The sequence below is a fragment of the Myxocyprinus asiaticus genome, chromosome 12 (assembly GCF_019703515.2).
Source record: "Myxocyprinus asiaticus isolate MX2 ecotype Aquarium Trade chromosome 12, UBuf_Myxa_2, whole genome shotgun sequence".
Taxonomy (NCBI): domain Eukaryota; kingdom Metazoa; phylum Chordata; class Actinopteri; order Cypriniformes; family Catostomidae; genus Myxocyprinus; species Myxocyprinus asiaticus.
The window spans coordinates 37,196,064-37,215,984 of record NC_059355.1 but is presented as its reverse complement, the minus strand read 5'-3'; the positions used below and the strand labels follow the sequence as shown (position 1 = coordinate 37,215,984).

At 37.9% G+C, this 19,921-nt stretch overlaps 1 protein-coding gene and 1 long non-coding RNA gene across 3 annotated transcripts in view; one reads left to right on the top strand and one right to left on the bottom strand.

The window, feature by feature from the left end:
- LOC127449299 (protein kinase C delta type-like) overlaps nucleotides 1-13,321 on the bottom strand; it is a 29,158-nt gene extending 15,837 nt beyond the window's left edge. The window contains exon 1 of one of the 2 annotated variants that reach the window (XM_051712640.1): nucleotides 13,172-13,321. The gene's annotated coding sequence lies outside the window, so the exon portion shown is untranslated. Of the gene's footprint in view, nucleotides 1-37; nucleotides 59-13,171 lie in introns of those variants that run through there. The other variant, XM_051712641.1, reaches the window with a different exon arrangement.
- On the top strand, nucleotides 4,002-10,225 carry LOC127449321 (uncharacterized). The gene is made up of 3 exons (XR_007898712.1): nucleotides 4,002-4,329; nucleotides 4,779-4,944; nucleotides 5,881-10,225. It is a non-coding gene; the product is annotated as an uncharacterized LOC127449321 (long non-coding RNA).
- Nucleotides 13,322-19,921: the final 6,600 nt, after the last annotated feature.

Below are 19,921 nucleotides of genomic sequence, written 5' to 3'. Positions count from 1 at the left end.
TTGTGTACAGCACTAAGGAAATAATGACAATACTTGCTTGTAAAAATGTTGCTTCATTTTCAGTTTACCAGATCATTATTTTGCAATATAGGAAGCTGCTGTGTACTTAACCTTTTGAGGATGAAGAGATGTGCATGCACCTCCCCCCCCCAGAACTGATGTCACTTTGCTTAAATTAGTTCACATATACTATATAGTCTAGTCAAAAAAAAAAAAAAGAGTTAATAATGTTGACATATTATAAAGATGTATAATTTGTCAACATTACGAACAACTTTGAACAGCACACTATATGGTAAATGTGAACTAATTTAAGCAAAGTAAAAGTCAAACCCATGGGTAGGGTCAATGAGCATCAACAGGTTAAAGCTCACTCAAACTTAATTCATGTTAACAAGTTTGCTGCAGATGTGCAGAGCATACAATTTTATCTAAGAGATCCTCTCTGTATGAATTTCTGTGTGGTCTGTCATTTTACCTAATTGTTGCTTGTTCTATTCTGGTAATAATTTGTCATGCTTCGAGTTTTGTATTCAACATTGTGATTGAGGATTTCAAGGACGAAGAGTTACATGTATACTGCAGTTCTTTTACTTCTTAATCTATACCTTAAAATGTTTTTAGTCCAACAAATAAATAATCAAGTTTCTGAAGCTTGTCCTTTAGTTGTTTTTTCGAAGCATTTTAAATATGACTGAGTATGGTTAAGAAAAAAATATTTTCATGCAATTAGAACCCTTGGAATACTACCTTGATAAATTAGCAGCAATTAATGTTTATAGCTGTAAAAAAAAAAAATCTGAAAATAACTTTTGTTGGTAACTAAGGGATATTTTCAGCTAATACTCCTTGGGTGTACGAGAATAATAAAGCGTTTGAAATATAGGCAAGATCTTAAATTACCACAGGTTTCAAATAGAATCAGGAAGGTGTGCCACCCAAGATCATAAACAGCTAAATTAAGAGACCATCATAAGTATACTTCACTGACCGCCTTGTAGAAGGGCCCTTTGTGAAGAGATTTAGTTGTTTACCTTTGCCAAGAACGACCCTATGAGTAGCATGCCATTCAGAATTTGCCCCAAAGGAACCTTTATGGGTGCTGCCCTTAGCACTTTTTTGTACAATCGTGCTCAAGTTCTCATGCAAAGGTAATCTGTAACCTCTGCAGTAAAAGTAATTACCAGAAACACATACAAAACACTAGGTATTATTTTTCAATTTTGAGACTTGAGTTATTGTGGAATTTAATTTTGAATTTCTCAACATGACCAAGATGAAGTTTATAGGTTATAGTAATAATTAAGGTTGAAACTGATTAGTCTTGTATAACATCAGGGCTCCACTCACTTCTGTTGAAAACCAATGATATGACTAAGCCTCTGACTGCAATATAGAAACTTAACAAACATACACTCATCAAGACTTATATGTGCACACAAACACTCACACTGTATATGTGCATGCGCATTGTATTGCACTGAACTTTAGATTGTGTTACAATAGTGTCTAAGAATGAGAAAAAGTGCAAGAGAGATTTGAATTTTGAACACACAAACACACACACTTCTGCTGTGGTTCAATTATGAGGCTCACTTGTCGAAACATGCCCAAATCCAGCCCAGAAAACATTCAAATGGGCAACAGTACCTTATTCTAAAAGCCTAAATCTGTGCACATGTGTTTGTGTCAGTAAGAAATGAACCAGGGCTTGGAGCTATAATGCCACTGAACATGACAAAAATGCCTCAGATATTTAAAACATGGGGACAAAAAATGTTCCTCACTATTAGTGACTTAATACCAGTCAACTAATTCAAATGTATTCAGCAAACCATTTATTCATTGTGTTATGATATCTTGTGCATTAATCATTGCTTCTTTTTTGTCATTTTGATGTTGATTTAATTCAATAGGTAAACACACATACTTATTCAGATTGGGAATTTAATGAAATTAAATTGAAGTATTAGTCATAATTGGATGTATGCTGTTAATTTCTGACATGGGTGTGTGTGTCTGCGTTTGTAAGAGCTAGTGAATCAGCTGTGTGGAAGTCTGTGTCAATAACATAAGCTTGCAGCACAGTACGAAATCGATTTTGAAACAACCCATGACATGCCAGAGCCACTCTAACAAAGATAATCATGAACACACACACACAAAATGAATCATGTCTATTTTTGATTCTTCTCACTTGATTCTGCCAAAAAAAGACTGTCTAAGTGTGAGAGCAAGAGAGAGTTGAGAGAGAGTGATAAAAAGGCATATATGCTGGGTTGGCAGGTTTGGGTAAAAAAATTAATGTGCATAAATACAATAAATCACTTTTATAGGCACTCACAATTTTCACCTGGTGCATGATAAAATGGGCAGAAACAAAAATCTCATAGACATACACTAAAGGAAGGACCAGAGTCATATCTAGGAATGAGGGAGTGGACTTTTAACTAACCACAAATAATAATATAGCAACCACTTCAAGGCCCCAGCAAACTCACAGAGAAGTTCTTAGTTCTTCGGACAGAGCCAAAAAGAATTTCGAAACAGCTGAGCAACGGCATACTGTTTGCGAACATTCAGACATCTGCCACGCTGCTGTGGAAGGAGTTTAGAGGAGCATTTAAATACAAGGACACACAAGACTACATGTAAAACTAATGTGACATAAAAATGTGTTATCAATTCATGCCTCATTCTACGAGTAGAATTCACATGAGATCAGTAAAAGAAGCTGTTTTAACTATTCGATGATGACTTAAAGTAATATAATATATATTTTTTTATTTTGTTGTAAAGTACTCTAACCCACAATAAACGAGTAACCGATTACTCATAAAGTAAATGCACGTTAAAAATAATACGGTTCACTACTGTAATATGCATTGTATTATGGGTATTTTTTATGATGTTTCATGTAACTTAGTGACTTACTGTATAATGGGAATTTGCGGTATTCTGCTGTTTACACAACAGCTACTGTAGTTGAAGATGACAGACTTCTAGCAGTGAAGGTATTAAAAATGTGTCACTAAAATTTAAAAATCAGCTCACATAGCAAAATTTTTTTAAAGTGTGTCGGCATGTGACATGTTTTTCAGCTGTGTAAATAATTGATTGAGAATCGTAGAGAGAAACAGGAAAGGGATAACTTAGAGAGCATCACAGCCAGATTTCGCCAGATCAGACCTCACGACTTCGAAGGAGTTGCCGATATGTGCGCTTGCGACATGCCCAGAAGGTCATAACCCTGCGGCACCACCGGACACACCGTGCACATCACAGGACACACCTCAAACAGGGCTGGTGCAGCATTAAGGTAAGACCAATCCGACCCGTGTCATCCACGCTACTGGTGTTAGAAAGAAAGAAGACATTGTGTTTGTTGGAACTGATGACATTAATCCTTTTCTAACTACAAAACAGAGCCGAAAACTCATTCAAGCCTTCAAAAATGGTGAGAACATATTATTATTATTATTAACCTATATTTATCAGAGGCACATGATAAATACTTTTCCCCCTCCCAGTCTATGCGAAATTGAAGAGCAGTGGCCTTTTCTCTTCACTTAAAGAGGACTCTGCAGTCATTTCCACATGCTTACAGACATTGATGTTGACATGCGCCTCCATGAAGCTTTCCTTACCAAGGGCAGGAGGATCTTGAACTTTTTTCAAAACCAGAGACTTAAATGGAACAAAGACATTCAGGCTCTTCTACGTGAGATGGAGTGTGAAAGCACAGAGATGAACAACCACCAGGTTGCCATCGCTGCCATCCTTCTGTTGATGAAGTATTTTCAAGAGAAAGAGGACCAAATCTTCATCTTGATAGATGTAATTGCCCTCTTTCTTTCTTCTTCAAGTATTTACACCTTCACTCTCAGTTCAAATCTCACATTTTGAAAAGGAACATTGTTTTTTCTTAAATATAAATTACTTGCAATATCTGAGAGGCTTTTCTTTTTTGGTTTGCAGCCAACCTTGACCAAGATGTCTGTTAAGCAGGAGGTGACATTGCCCACCACACCACAGGTGATCATGCTAGGTACGAGAAATAGTTGCATAGTTTCAAGGAGAGGAGGATGTTTTAATAGCAATGTATGTTGTGGTTTTCTATTACATGCTGCAAATGAGCTGAAGATGCCTTTGTTTTGGGGAGTAGTTTGATGTCTGCAACCCACTGGATGGTCAGCACTGAGGGAAGGTCTTCTAAGCTTACCAGCTGTATGACTTCACCAGTGCTTTCGCTGTCTTTTTCGGCTCCTTTTATGTATTCAGTCTGGAGTATCAAGAGTCAGCATCCACTATGCTGAAGATGGTACAGAGGTGAGTAATTTACTGCATAAACCATTTTTGCAGGTAATGGTACATATATGGACTGTATGAGCAATCCATACATATACTAACAAAGAGAAAACATCCGGACTGAAGTGTACTGGGCAAAGTTTCTGTGTCTCACTTCTAAAACATGGCTCTTATGACATCCCTATTGTTCAAAGATGATTATTTTTGTTGGGTTGTCCATGCAAAAATAGTAACTGTGAAAAAACAAAACGCAAGTGCTATGTTCTGGCTGGTGTAAAGAATATAAAAACATGTTTGGTTCATTTTCCATGAAACTGTATAAACTAAGTTGATGTTCGTTTTGATGAAAAAAATCATTTGCATCTTTTTTTCTTACATAGAATATATTAAGTAGGGGAATAAAGGGCTGTATTTAAAGATGACTGCTGTATGTGTAAATATGAAAATTTAAGACCTGTGTTTGTGTCAAGATTCTTCGTAAGGATCAACCCGGATGAGGGCACCAAGTGCACGGCCAAAGTTGGCACAAGTCGCAAGACGGGAGGTGTTGTCCAGAGAAAGGTGACCATCGTCAGCTCCCGGGTCACAACTTTCCTCCAGTGGCTCACCGAATTTGAGTGGAAGACTTCAAACTAGGTAAGTATTTTCTCATGCAGGGCTGGACTGGGACAAAAAAATTGTTCCTGGCATTTTTGGCCTAGACGGCCCACCACAATCGGTCGGACACCACCCACAAGCACACCATCCTTGCGATCCCCTTAAATATGCATACCTACTGCACTATTCCACCAAACCACTACAAAGCTGAGTAGTAAGTGCCGTGGACAAGTGTATCAGTGCAAGTGGACCAGTGTACGCACTCACTCTTGACTGACTCTCTGGTGATCAGAGGTGGCCGTGGAGTACACAATCTCCATACTTAAGTAGAAGTACAAGAAATTGTCAAAGAAAAGGATCTGCTAAGTCAAAGTATCATTTCAAATTATTTAATACATTTTAAGTATACAAGTCAAAAAGTTGACTGTGATCTCCACACCATGGACAGCAAAGATCTCCTCCTCAAACAAGGCAACCTTTAAAAGAGAGAGAGGAGATGACAGAGAGAGAAAGGGGAGAATGATAATTGACTGAGATAAAAAGTTACTAAGTGTACCTTTACTTAGTATCGATTTTGGTTATATAGTCCTATATTCTTTAAGAGAATAAAGTACATCTAAAACTCATTTTAGCTCTTACAAACTGATATTCCTTGTATCAAGAGCTCTGTCACAGCTATAGAATACTTAAAGATGTAAAAAAAAAAAATAAAGGAAACGTTTACATTTGAAGGGCCATAAAAAAAAAAAAAGTTACTCAGTGTACTTTTAACATAATTATACATTCAGGTCCAGAATTGTTGGAATTCCCTGACAAAGATGTGCAAAAAGCTGTACAATTTAAACAATACTATACTGGTAATGACTGCTGTATTTTGTGCTGTTGCACAAGTTGTTAGCCTGTCTGTCCATCAACAATTTAAATGAGATAAACCCATGACCATTTCTCACACATTTTCCCTCTGTTTCTCTTCAGATTAGCTGTCAGCAACGTACCAGTCTAGCCAGCCTAGGATGGACTCCGTAAGCTCAGTGCCTGTAGGCTAACACATAAGCTAAACCAACTGTGGTTTGTTTTGTTATATTCCTTATCTTGTTCTCTTTCTGTTCTGGAGATATTCATTCATTCTCAGGGTGGACGTAGAAGTTATATCTCTTTACAATTTCTCCAATTCTGATGAAACTTGTAGGTGATGAAGCTTGTTAAGCTTGGAATCTTAGAGGTTATGAACCTACATGAAGTAATGACTGTTCTCGCTTTTATAGTGTTCGACTTACTGTCAAATTATTCTTAAAGATACTGTTATATTTTTATGATTTCATCAATTGTCAGAAGTATTTGTATGCACCGCTGAATCACATTGTTCAATAAGCCATTAATAATGGATGTAATTAATAATGACAGAAAGAATTAAAAAAATTATTACTGTTGTACATGGACTAGTCACTTATTTGGAATTTATTAAATTCAATAGCATTCATGTAAAATATTCAAAATAAAGATTTTGTACTGCCAGTGCCAAATAGTGTAAAATACTGTGAAACACAATTACAGTAAAAGTATTATGCAGCAAGACAATTACAGTATCATTCAGCAAATTATTACAGTACAATTACTGTAAGGTTATTATACTGTAAAACCAAGTTCCAGTAAGGGTATTACACTGTAAAAGGAAGTTGCAGTAGGGGTATTTGTGACGAGAAGGAGGGCGTAACCGGGCTGTGAGGATGCGAGCCTGGCGCCGAGTTGCCAATCTGCGGGAGAGGGATAGAGGAGGAGACGGGGATGCCAGAGAGAGAGAGAGAGAGAGAGACTTGGAGCTGTGTGTGTGTGTATTAGGGCTGCCCCCTAATAGTCGACCAAACATTGGTCGATGGGAAGAGTCTTGGTCGACCAAGTTTTGATTGGTCGGTTGGTCACAGAAAAAAAAATAAAAAATAACTCCACAGGAAACCGACAAACACCGGTATTATGCGCAAGGTGCTACGCAGTGGCGTATCCAGGACATTTTTACTGGGGTGACCAAGATGGGGCACAGACCTAGTGTGGGGTGACGATACCGGGAGAACCTTTATGAATGGCACATGATCAAAATGTGTAAATATCGCATTGCTTTGCTTCAACATCTACACATGTAGAATAAATGAATTCTTAAACTCATGTTAGCATTCACTGAATTGTTTGTATTCAATATCAGACTGTTGTTTTGACATTTGACCGTTTTCTATTCCTGTTCTATTTCAACCTATTACAGTTTCTGGGAATCTCTGGTTATTTTAACATAACATCCATTTTTAAATCAGTAATTGTTTAGTAAAAGTCAGTTACACATTTTTAAGAGCTATTCTCATTGTAGAGAATTAATCTGCGTATAACATCAGGTATAGTGTATAATCATAAAAAGATACAAGTACAGCTGATAACTGACTGAGGCGCAATTCAATCAATCATTCAATCAATTATTCATTCATTTATTAGCTATAATTGCACTGTCCAGCAGAAATATTGGGTACAAATCAGTGTGTGAAATTGGCTACGAGGGCTTATAGGTGTCTGTCTGGAAACCCCAAAATTGCAGATTGAGCTCTGAATACAGTAAAAAACAAAACTCTATTTACAGTGTCTACTCAGGTTTATTTTCCACATGTTCTGATAGCTTTTTAATTTAGCAATTACTTTGAATATTACCAAATAAAATAGTTAGTCAAATCATTTGTGGCATTTAAGTGCAATTTGCCCTGCCTCTTCATATTTAAAATGTCAAATAAGGTATAAAATCTCTGAAGATTTTATTGGTCTGACTGACCAATAATACACATAAAGAGCTCATAAATAACTAATGTAAATATTTAAAGTACAGTCACAGCACAAACCCCGCTGCCTGCGACCTGCGTCACCTGCCTGGCCACCCGCGGCCTGCCCCTCCCCCACTGATCAAAGATCAGTTCACACAGCTTCAGTCCCACCACTACTATAATGGTCAGAAATATAAAACTGACCCTGGGTCAGTGTGGCTCTAAATCAACAAATGACCTGAGATGTCATCTTTGATTGACAGGTGTTTCTATTGGTTCTTCGTTCTTGTGCTGATGAACATGATGAACTACCAGTCAATTCTGGGGTGGCCACAGGGTGGCCAGTGAGATTTCAGGGGTGGCCCCTAAAATCGCCACTGGTGCTATGGGGTAATTTTCGTTAAGCAGGGTTAGGGTTAAGCCTACACAAAGCCAGACACCTTGATTACAAACTTTGAACTTTATTTTTTATTTGAACTAAAAATGAAACTGGAAAAAAATGAAGTACAATTAAAATGTGTGTTGTTCAACTTTTTGAAAGATGGTTTAACAACAGTTGTCAATATCTCTTTGGAAACTAACCTACTTCTTCTGGGCATTCTCTATATACCTCGCAATATCCAATAACATCGGCAACCCCTGGGCTGAGGGGTCGGTGAATATTTTTGCTTTAGTGATTTCACATTGAAAATGTAATTAAAAAACAAAAAACTTAAATCAAATACATTTCTAAATTTAAATTGCACTCCAAACGAAATGAAAAAGCAATTAAAATAATGAAGCGATAAAAGAATAATAAATATATACACCTTTCCATTTACCGTCAGGCAAGAATCCGTCTTAACATGCAGGCGGAAAATTACTTACACAAATGAAGACATAAAAAGATTTATAAATGTAAACATAATAATTATAATGATGATAATAATCACTGAAATATAAATCATGGTTCGAGGTGAATGTGTTTTTTGTATTATTTTATGTTTTAATCACAGATGTATAGGTTGCAGAGTTGTGTTCACAGTGAACTGCTCTGTAGAAATAAAGCGAACTGAACTCAAAGCACCTCCTGAGCTGAGATGTCGGAGGTCATTTGCAGCACTCATAGACGATACTGTTCTTGCAAAAAAATAAAAAAAAATCAGAAGACAGAAACAAAGAAAGAGTGAGAACCTTTTACATGCGCGTGTTCCACAAGATTGAACGCCTCCATATCAGCGTGTCTTACATGCGCATAGACGGCTTTTCTGTCATCTGTTCTTATTAATATAATAAAGTGTTTCTTCAAGCACGTGTCTGTGTGTCTACGGGCAAATTACTTGTAATATTAATTTGATAATAATAATAGCCTAATAATAATAATAATAATAATAATAATAATTTAATACATGGGAAAACGAGCGAAATATCATCTTGACATCGTCAAAAGCATCAGCTATTGGCGATCACTCTGACCAATGACCATCTTCGATCCCCAAGATCATCATCTGTCAGCAAAACCCTAATGTGCATTTCTCTCTATAAATTAACAAAATGTACAGACAGTCTCCTTGCTGGTTTTTCCGACACATTCAGGATCATTACCGCTTTTGCTGGTGTCGCTGCAGCTTGCATCGTGCGTGCGCTTGTAAAATTTATATTACGGTTTAGTATTTCTCTGTAATGCAGAACAGTGATAGCAATGTTACTTATAACATTCTTTCTCAACCTAATCGACTAATGGCTTAAACTAACAACTATTAGTCGACTAGGAAAATCTTTGGTCGGGGGCAGCCCTAGTGTGTATCAACATGTGTTGTTATGTTTCAGTTCAGCATTTTGTGTTGGAATTAAAGTCTTGTTAATTGATAATTGTTAACCCGGTTCTCGCTTCCTTCTTTCCCGATGAACGAGAGGCTTGTCTGCCACACTGGTGCCGAAACCCGGGACTGGAGGAAGACACGCCATCAGAGAGCCAACGCTGCTGACAGAGGATCACAACGCCGAGGAGAGGATTGGTTCTATGGTACTGGAACGGTCCGCCAGGAGACGGAGGAAATGCTGCCATACACCAGGAGGTGGAGGAGCTGTTACCGTCAACAGGGGACAGAGGAGTCACTGCCATCTGCCAGGAGGCGGAGGAGCCGTTGCCTCCGCCAGGGGACGGAGGACCCGCTGCGTCTACCGGGAAACGGAGGAACCACTGCTGTCCGCCAGGGGATCCAGTGCCATCGCCCGGCGTTGCGGAGGATCGCTGGACAGCTGGTTGAGACCGAATGGCGGTATGGTCGTGAACCGGAGTTTTTTTTTTTTGGGGTCACACCCAATGCTGTAGACGAATGGTAACTGTCTTGTTGCCTCGCTGCCCTTTCAGTCAATGACTCAACAGACAGCGTGTGTGTACAAAGATCTGTCCAGAAACTGGTTTTGGACAGGCTACTGAGGCAGCATAACTTCACATCTTGCTAAGATACCAGCAACTGATTATCGACATCTGGTGTCCACTAAAGGTAACGCGTCTGCTTCAGTCAGTCCAACTGAACCACAATGGTCTAATAATGTAGAACAAAATCAATAGAGTTTTGGCGATAACAAAGTGTAGGCTATATTTTATAACTACAATACTTTCTCGTTAGAAATGGAAAAGTTGGAAAAAGTAAATAAAAACTTACATTTATACACAAATTGGCTATCAACTGTCTCTTCTTCCACCATTTCTTCAGCTCAAATGTTGTGGAACCGAGCACACAGGATTGAAGGATTTCATAGGAAGTGAAGGATACATCTATGCTGCTTTCAAAAATCAATCAGATGAAGGTATCTCAGTAGACAAGATGTGATGCGAGCATTGGATTCAGACGTGCCTTGATCCCTTCCTACCTCCATATACAGCCTTCGGAGGCAGCATTTTGCTGGTTTCGAACACAGCCGGGGGGGTTAGCAGCCGGTAACATTTCCTGAAAGTTTGCGCTGGCGAGCTGTTATGAACCACTGAAACAAACTCAAAAACACCTTCATTTTGGCCAGATTAAGTTCAAAATGATATCACATCTGTTTTTTCCTTGAATTCATATGAAGTATGACGGGGCCTTAACAACGCTGTGGCAAGTGGAACAACCCAGAACACCCTAGTAACAACACTGCAACACACTAAGAAACACACAAAAACACCATAGCATTGTGGAAGCAACTTTTACTTGTGCAAACACCACTTATATTTTCTCCAGAAAATGTAAAAAAAATCTATTTTAAAACTTGTGTAGCTCATAAAGTAAACATAACTTCACTGTGCGTTATCTATCACTAGGACAGCACGATTATGATACAAATGTAAATTGTTGTAAAATATTTCTCTTGATAATCACAATTTTTAATTTTATTTAATAGAATTTACCTTTAAATATTTATTTTATGTGAGCAAATGCAAGCCATATTAATTATACAGGTAACACTTAAAATTAAAATAAATAAAAAAAATCAATCAAAGAACTAGAGCTAGACCGATATATTGGTTTTACCGATTAATCGGTGCCGATAGTTGCTTTTTGGAACTATCGCTATTAGCAAAATCTATAGCGATAGTAGCAGATAGTTTTTTCACCTTTTCATCATTTCAAAATAAGATTCCCCAGTGTTTTGGGCTTGTTTATATTTAAAAGTCCCACAGTATGCACCATCATAGTTTTTTCGGGTTATTTTTGGGATTTTGAATGAACAAAAAAACTGCATCTGGGATTTTATTCATTTAGGACTCTTTGTCTGTGCCCGTCATAGTACGGAAAGAATACATTTTTTTTTTTACATTCTATAAATCTATTTTAAAATCTATCATCCGATTAATTGGTTATCAGCCTTTCCCACCACCTTAGTTATTAGTATCGGCAAAATCTACTATCGGTCAACCTCTACTAAGAACTATGTTGTACAACTTTTCCGAAATGACTTCATTGCTGCTATATTAATACATCATAATGCAAGCGTTCTAGCTTTGTAGTGCCACTACCGATAGTGTCAATTACAGTACATAAACCTTTCACGATTAGTAAATTACAGCAGGAATAATAGTAATCTTGATTATTTATGATTAATTGTGTGGCCCTATCTGCCACAGTGTATTATCTTTGAATTGTCTGTCACAGGACATCTGATGGGTAAACAAAGTCACTGTCACCAGCCACAAACAGTCACTGTCAGGCATTAAATACTCAAGTACATATTTCTCAAATTCTGCAGATGGTTTTGTTTCTTGCAAGACAAACCTGGGGCCTTTCTATTCATTTACAGTAAGTAAGGCTGGTATACTATCAACACAAGAGAAACTAATGTGCATGCAATTCATAATTGTCTGCATGCTGATAATTTCATCACTCATGTCCACAGTCACACACACACACACTATCTAATGTACGGGACAGGAAGGAACTATCGACACCCCTGAAAGAGTGGTATGGTGTAAAGTTAACTGTTCAACCACAGCAGGATGCATGTCTCAACAGCAAACAGTTGTCACACAAGCCACATGCAAGTGTAATGATAAATAGTTTGTAATAAGAAAAAGATAAAAACCTGTGCTATTTCATTCATTTGAGTAAGTCTGTCTACAAACCCACACCAACAACAGTAAATATAACCATGTTCACCATGCCCACCCCTCACCCACCCTCAAAACACACGCATACTCAGTCATCTAGTTTCTAGCTCCATCTGCACTGTTTTAGATCAATAATCATTGATATTTTGTAGAGAAGAGTTTCAGTGGTATTTCACTTCAGTGTCATCAACTTGTGTACTGGGTGTGAACTATTTACGGACTGTGAACACGAGAAAAGCAATACTTTACTAATAATTTTACAATCCAGTGGAACATAAATTGCCTGTTACTAAGCCTATAAACCTTCCTACCTAACAGCATATTTGGGCACCATAGGCGCGGGTAGCATTTTTTGGCAACCACGAGCTCCTGTGGTGCCGTCAAAATGCTGTACGCCGACTATAATGCCCAATATTTCAGCCTAGGTAGCTAGGTTTGAGACACAGCCTTTGCTTTATTTTCTAATACGAGTTGTTAGTATTACTATTCAGATAAAATAATTAAAACATATTCTATACTATCTGTCAAGGTCCAGCAGACAGAAGCATACACGAGAGTTTAAGGATGGTAGTAAATTCTGACGCTGCGGGTTACACTGCGCCCTAACTTACAATATTACATCTAAAGTTATCCTAAATAGCAGGCTTCTTTAGAGAAACACGCTGCGGTACAAAACCTACATTATCAGCCCACTAAAAGCACTGAAATATCTCGGAGCGGAGACTGTTTTGAGGTCTAGTGTGGCAGTTAAATACAGTCCACCTCCGCCAAAAGCGCTCGAGGCGCATCAATCATAAAATTACGATGAAATAAATAAGTCAAACACTTAAGTAGCGAGGTTCTGTCAAAATCAAGCAACACTCGATCAAATGATATAAGAAGAATCAGGCAAACTACTTGCCTCTCCTCCGAAGGGACTTTTCTTCGAGCCGCCTGCTTTCTTCAGTGATTGAGTCGTTTGAGGAAGTACAAACCGCTCTCTGAGTTCAGTGAATAAAGTAGGGCGGAGTGACGTCGCACAGGTGCGCTTTTCGCGCGATCCTTCTTCTCTCCAGCGCGCGCACACTGAGATGCCCATTTAATAAGCCGACGCGCTGAATAGAATCAGCACATGTGTGCTTTTACAGTCTGTAATAGTCCGTTCAGTATGTAGGTGAATTTTAAGTTTGTTTGTGACTTCTTGGCCAAGGGATCCTGTATTGGACAACAGTGGTCCACCTTCCCCCAGATGCCTTTCTATTGATATTATGCCAGCCAGGGGCGTATATTCCAGGGGGGATGGGGGGATGGGGGGAGGTAACCCCTCCATAAAAAAAAAAAAAAAAAAAGCAAGTACAAACCCCCCTGCCCCGCAGGAGAGACAGAGGTGGCTGGTGATTTATAGATAGTTTAGTTTACTCAGAGATGCGTCGAGAGATGTGAAGCAGACCCTGAGTCTGGTTTCTCTTTGTTATGGAATATTATCTATACACGCTGTGCAACGCAACATGCAAATGCAACAAATGCAATGCAACTGTGGACAGGGTTGGGAGGGTTACTTTTGAAATGTATTCCACTACAGATTACAGAATACATGCTGTCAAATGTAATTTGTAACATATTCCATTAGATTACTCAATGTCAGTAAGGTATTCTAAATACTTTGGATTACTTCTTCAGCAGTGGTAGATTTTTTCACTTTTTTTGACTATAAAAACTCAGTACAGTAAGACAAAATACACAAGTTAAAAATACATTCTCTGAAAAACCTAAATATCTTATGCAGTGTTGTTTCTAAAACAAGATCAATCTAATTGATCTTGTTATAAGGATTTTTAGATATTTTTACAGAAAAATAATAAAAAAATTATTATCAAGAATATGATTTTTGCCCTAACATCAAAGGTCTTACTAGAAAAAAAAAAGAAATTATGATGCACCGTGAATTTTCTTGATAAAAAAATATGATCGTGCCTGGTAACATGTGCATGTAAAATGGCTAGAAATAGCATTTTAACTTAGTGTAAAGCTGACAATTTACACAAGGTTTATTTCTATTTCTTCTGCTCCAAACTTACTTCTCTGTCTGCTCATATGAATGTAACACATCATAAGAAAGTGGTCAGTTTTTAGAGTTATAAGCTGATTTCCTATTATTACTCAAGGCAATGGGGGTAGAGCAGTAAGACGCAATCAAACACGACCAAATGTGATTGTGAATGTTTTCACAAATCAAGCTCTTTCTAAAACATGTAAATCTGCATGAACCTGGACTGCATGTTTGCTGGAAATGTGAAAGTGAAGAGTGAAAATTAAAGGGCGCTTATTTGTCATCGTCCAGACTAATGGACTTAAAAATGGTTGACAGGAAAACAAACTGCTTTGAAAAAATTCACAAATCAGACTGGTCAAGATGAGAGTGGTTTCAGCCTTCTAGGTGTTCAACTTTTGGAGCTACTTGCATTAGAAAATGAAGAGTCGTAAAATTTAAACGACCGATTGCAGAGCAGAGGATGATGTCATCTGAATTCACAAATCATGAAGAATAACATGCAACATTATTTACGTCTACAACAGCGCATAGTAGCGCATAGTAGATTTATAGCCAATCAAAGTCTGAATTTCAAACCGCAAACTATCTTTACCATGGTGTCTTGTCCTGCTTTCCTCATATTGGTACCGCAGTGCTGTGTATGTCCTAGATTTAAGTGTGTGGGTGAGATTTAAAAAAAAGGAAAGAAACAACAGTATGTTGCAGAGCCTATGTGTGTAGATATCTGGTGCAGAACTGATGGTGTTGAGGGAGTTGATTTGCTACCCCTTGGCTGAACATAGCTCCTGTGAGCAGACCTACACAGATGGTGTATTGTTAAATGTAACTTTACCAGAATATTAATGATAATAATGTTAATAATTAATCAAATTAAATAATACACATTTGTGTGTTAGTACATCTATAAACCTATAAACCATCTATAAAGTATAATCTATTCACTTAACAACAGTTTAGCAGAGAAGCTGGATGGCATCTGCATTCAGAAATAATGTACACATAATACACTGCCAGTGTAGATCTTTAGTTATCACTGAAAGTTCTTTACATATGATGTGTTAGACTAGAGAAAGACTAACCTGAAGAGTTCCATGGAAAAGAGCAAGAAAAGATCATAATTTATATATATATATATATATATATATATATATATATATATATATATATATATATATAATACAACTCTAAAACTATGCCTCTGTCTCCACAGTCCCACTCCGAGAGTCCCCCAAAAACATCAAATATCTACCCCATTTCCCGTTAAATGAATCCCATATCCCCAGCCTTCTACACATGACCTCTTCGAAGGCTGCTACCCTCCCCATCTCCTCACATCACTCCCAAATTGAGGGCACTCCCAACAACTTCCAACCCCTTAAAACAATCTGCTTGCCTATCATCGCACTGGTCAGGACCCAATTTTATATGTATTTGTCTCCTACGTTGATGACCGCCTCATCACCCAAAACACAGAGTCTGGGGCAAAATGAAATCCGAATGCCCAACATGTCACACACAAAACTCTGTACCTTCAACCAAAATTCCTGGATCTCAGCGCACCACCAAAAAACATGGGCCGTGTCTCTATCCTCCAGTTGGCAAAGCCAGCAGGTGGGTGTGTATTTAAGACCAAGCCTATTCAGTCTAGAGGGGGTCCAATAGAATCTATGTAGAATCTTGAATTGCATAAGTCGCACCCTTGCATTTTTAGATACAGACTTGACGATTTTTAGAATCCTAGCCCACACTCCCTCCTCCAAAACCAAATAAAAATTTTTCTCCCATAATCTCTTGAGAGAAGTTGAAGCTCCGTCCCCCAGACTCTAAAATAGCAGGGAATAATACACTGTTGCCTCATGACCTTTTTCAAAAGCAGTAATCACCTTTCCCAGAGTATCTGCCGCTTTAGGGGGGTGTACGTTACTCCCAAAAATAGTACAGAACAGGTGGCGCAACTGTAAATACCTAAAAAAAATTAGATCTGGGAATCCCAAAATGTTGAACCAAATTATCAAAGGATCTCAACACTCCACTCTCATATAGGTCACCGAGCGTAGAAACCCCCCTCACAATCCACTCTGACCAGCAGAAGGGGAACTTATCAATACATAATTTTGGGTTCAGCCATATGCTCCAGGCAGCATTCAAATAAATGTCCGAATCAAACACTCTGGACACTTTTGTCCATACCAAGTGCAAATGCAAGATAACGGTGTGTAACTTAACTTCTCTGGTTAGTTTGATAGAAAGGCTTTGCAATGGCAAAATAGGGGCAAGAACTTCCTGATCAGTCCAAAACCAGGGAGGGGCTCTCTCAGGTGGAAGTGACCAATGAGCCAAATGTCTGAGACCGAATGCATAATAATAAAACAAAATCTTGGGTAGGCCTAGCCAACCTTTGCCAATCAGCCTATGTAATTTGTTGAAATGTAATCTGGGATGCTTACCATTCCAAATGAAAGTCTTTGCTATGCTATCAAATTGCTTGAAATAAGAGAGGGGGACATCTACAGGGAGAGATTGTAGCAGGTAGTTGAATTTTGGAATACAAAGCACAGGCTGATTTTAGCTAAAGAAAAGTCAACATACTGTTTCTGATTTCACTGTGAGATCATTCTTTTGCGTGGATGCAACAGTATAATAAAAATATAGACTCCACTACCAGAAAGTATGCCACCTTGACTGTGATATTCCAAACCACCCATAGTAAAGAAAAAAATAGATTTCTTTATTGTCTCAATTGTTTATTCTATACAGCAATGAGATTAAATAGAGAGCAAATGGAGATTTTTGCTTAAGTCTCCTGCTTCTCAGATTTTTCTCCCCAAAGAGAACTTAAAGGAAATGTTCACCTAATAATGAAAATTCTGTCATCATTTACTCACACTAATCTTGTTCTGAACCCACACGACTTTCACTATTTTTCTTTAAACATTAAAAAAAAAAATTCAGTCTGATCCTCACACAAAACCATTGTGTATTCAGAAGCCTTGGAATATAGCACTTATAGTTGGATGGACTACTTCTAAGGTGCTAAAGCATCCTTTTTTGAAGCTTGAAATGTCCAGTTCCTGTTCATTTTAATTGCATGGAAAAGAGCGACCGGTACATTTATCTAAATTTCTCTTTTTGTGTTACACAGAAGAAAGAAAGTCATATGGGTTTGGAACAACATGAGGGTGAGGAAATAATGACATGATTTTCACTCTTGCATGAACTAACCAATTAAGACATAACACAACTTGTGTACAATCTCCTGGACTACATATAGTACATATACTGTATATAAAAAAAAAAGAATGGTGAAAAAAGAACAATTATTTAAATTGCCATCTGTCTCATAATGGTACACCACACTGCTGATGCTCTTTCATCTAGACTACCAACCTAGATACAATAAGCTGTGTTATTTCTAATGTCCATTCTCACTCAGATATCATTGCCTGTGCTATGTAACTAATAACCTTGCCAATTGCTATGCTGAACAGACATTTCAAGGTGGTGTGGACATGATGTATTATATAATGCTTTTACTCAGGTGTTATTTTGATGTTTACATCCTCTTATGGAGTTTATGAATATGCAAATGCATTAAATATATAATGAAAAGTAGTGTCATAAAAGTGTGCTGGTCAATGATTAATTAGTTGACATAAGATTTTATGTGAGGGAGCATATTTACACCTCAAGTAACATACCCGTCAACCACTGTATTTTAACCACAGACCTGACTGGATTGGAATTAAGACGGTTTATTCTAAAACCACACATCGGCCCAAATAGCTACATAGGTGTGCATACATGCAATAAAAATAGACCTTTGTTAAAGGAAAAAACCCACATGCATGCAGAGTAAGGGAAAAGCTAGAGCAAGAGATCAGAGTGACTTGGGAGGAGAAAATGAAAAGAAAAGGATAGAGGGATTTAAAATGATGAATGTGTCTCTTGTATTTGGGACAAGGTGTCCGTAACTTTCAGGTACTCCAGAAAACAAACTCCTCTCTCATCCTTGCTCTCTCACTCTGTTCTGGGTCACACAGTCTCCTGGGAATGTGGAAGCAGGGCAATGCCACCCTCTCCTTTTCATCATATCCCTCACACACACACACACACACTCCCAATCTGTAAAATACTCTTTAATTACTGAGCTGAAGCTACTTAATCACAGAATCTGATATATAAGATTTGCTCTCTGAGGACACAGTGAAAACAGTACTTATTTTCTTCGATTTCTTTCCAATTTGGAATGCCCAATTCCCAATGCACTCTATGTCCTCGTGGTGGCGCAGTGACTCGCCTCAATCCAGGTGGTGGAAAACGAACCTCAGTTGCCTCTGCGTCTGAGACCGTCAATCCGCGCATCTTATCACGTGGCTTGTTGAGCACGTTACCGCGGAGACATAGCGCGTGTAGAGGCTAACGCTATTCTCCGGCATCCATGCACAACTCACCATGCGCCCCACCAAGAGCGAAACACATTATAGCGACCACGAGGAGGTTACCCCATGTGACTCTACCCTCCCTAGCAACCAGGCCAATTTGGTTGCTTAGGAGACCTGGCTGGAGTCACTCTGCACGCCCTGATTCAGCTCACGACTCCAGGGGTGGTAGTCAGCATCTTTACTCACTGAGCTACCCAGGCCCCTGAAAACAGTACTTTTAAAAATGCTTAGGTGTATAAATAAAAGTTCTAGAGATAAACATACAGGTGCACACACACAGGTAATGAGTTTTACAAAGAACCATACTGCACATATTGGGGAAAGTGGGGCTAGTTGTCCCACTTTTTACTCCAGACAATATTTTTCATATTGTCAGGGAGCAGGGAGGAGAATTTATAGTAAAAAAAACTTAAATATGGATCTGTTTTTCACCCACGTCGAACACTATCATATTACTTCTGAAGGTATGCATTACTTTTAAGCTGTCTTTATATGCTTTTTTGACCTTCAAAGTTCTGGCCACCATTCACTTGTACAGATGTGCAGAGCTGAGATATTCTTCTAAAACATTTTGTTTGCATTCAGCAGAAGAAAGAAAGTCAAACACATCTGGGATGGCGTGTGGGTGAGTAATTGATGAAAATTAAAATTTTTGGGTGAACTATCCCTTTCAAATGTTGGCTTCAAAAAGCTATTTGACATTTCAACCATTATTTGCCAGTAATTTAACACAACAGTAAAAAAGATACAGTTAATTTAATACATGTTGACCCAACAACAGGCATGTTGTCTCATCACACTATACAGGGTAAGTTGTTGCAACAGAACCTTCCTCACCTATGGTTTTTAAACAAAATTTAAACAAAAAAAAATATGAAACAGTAAAAATGTAAAAGTACAAAAATATCTAAGCATTGTTTTGTCAAACAAATATTGTAATTAATAAATTATACATTTAAAATGTATTTGACAACTTGCCCCGAACTTACATTTTGAAAAATACATTTGTCCTGAGAACATAGTTCAACATTTTGGTTAAACTTTATAGTTGTGCTCAAAAATTTGCATACCCTGGCAGAAATTGTGAAATTTTGGCATTGATTTTGAAAATATGACCGATCGTGCAAAAAAAACTGTGTTTTATTTAAGGATAGTAATCATATGAAGCCATTTATTA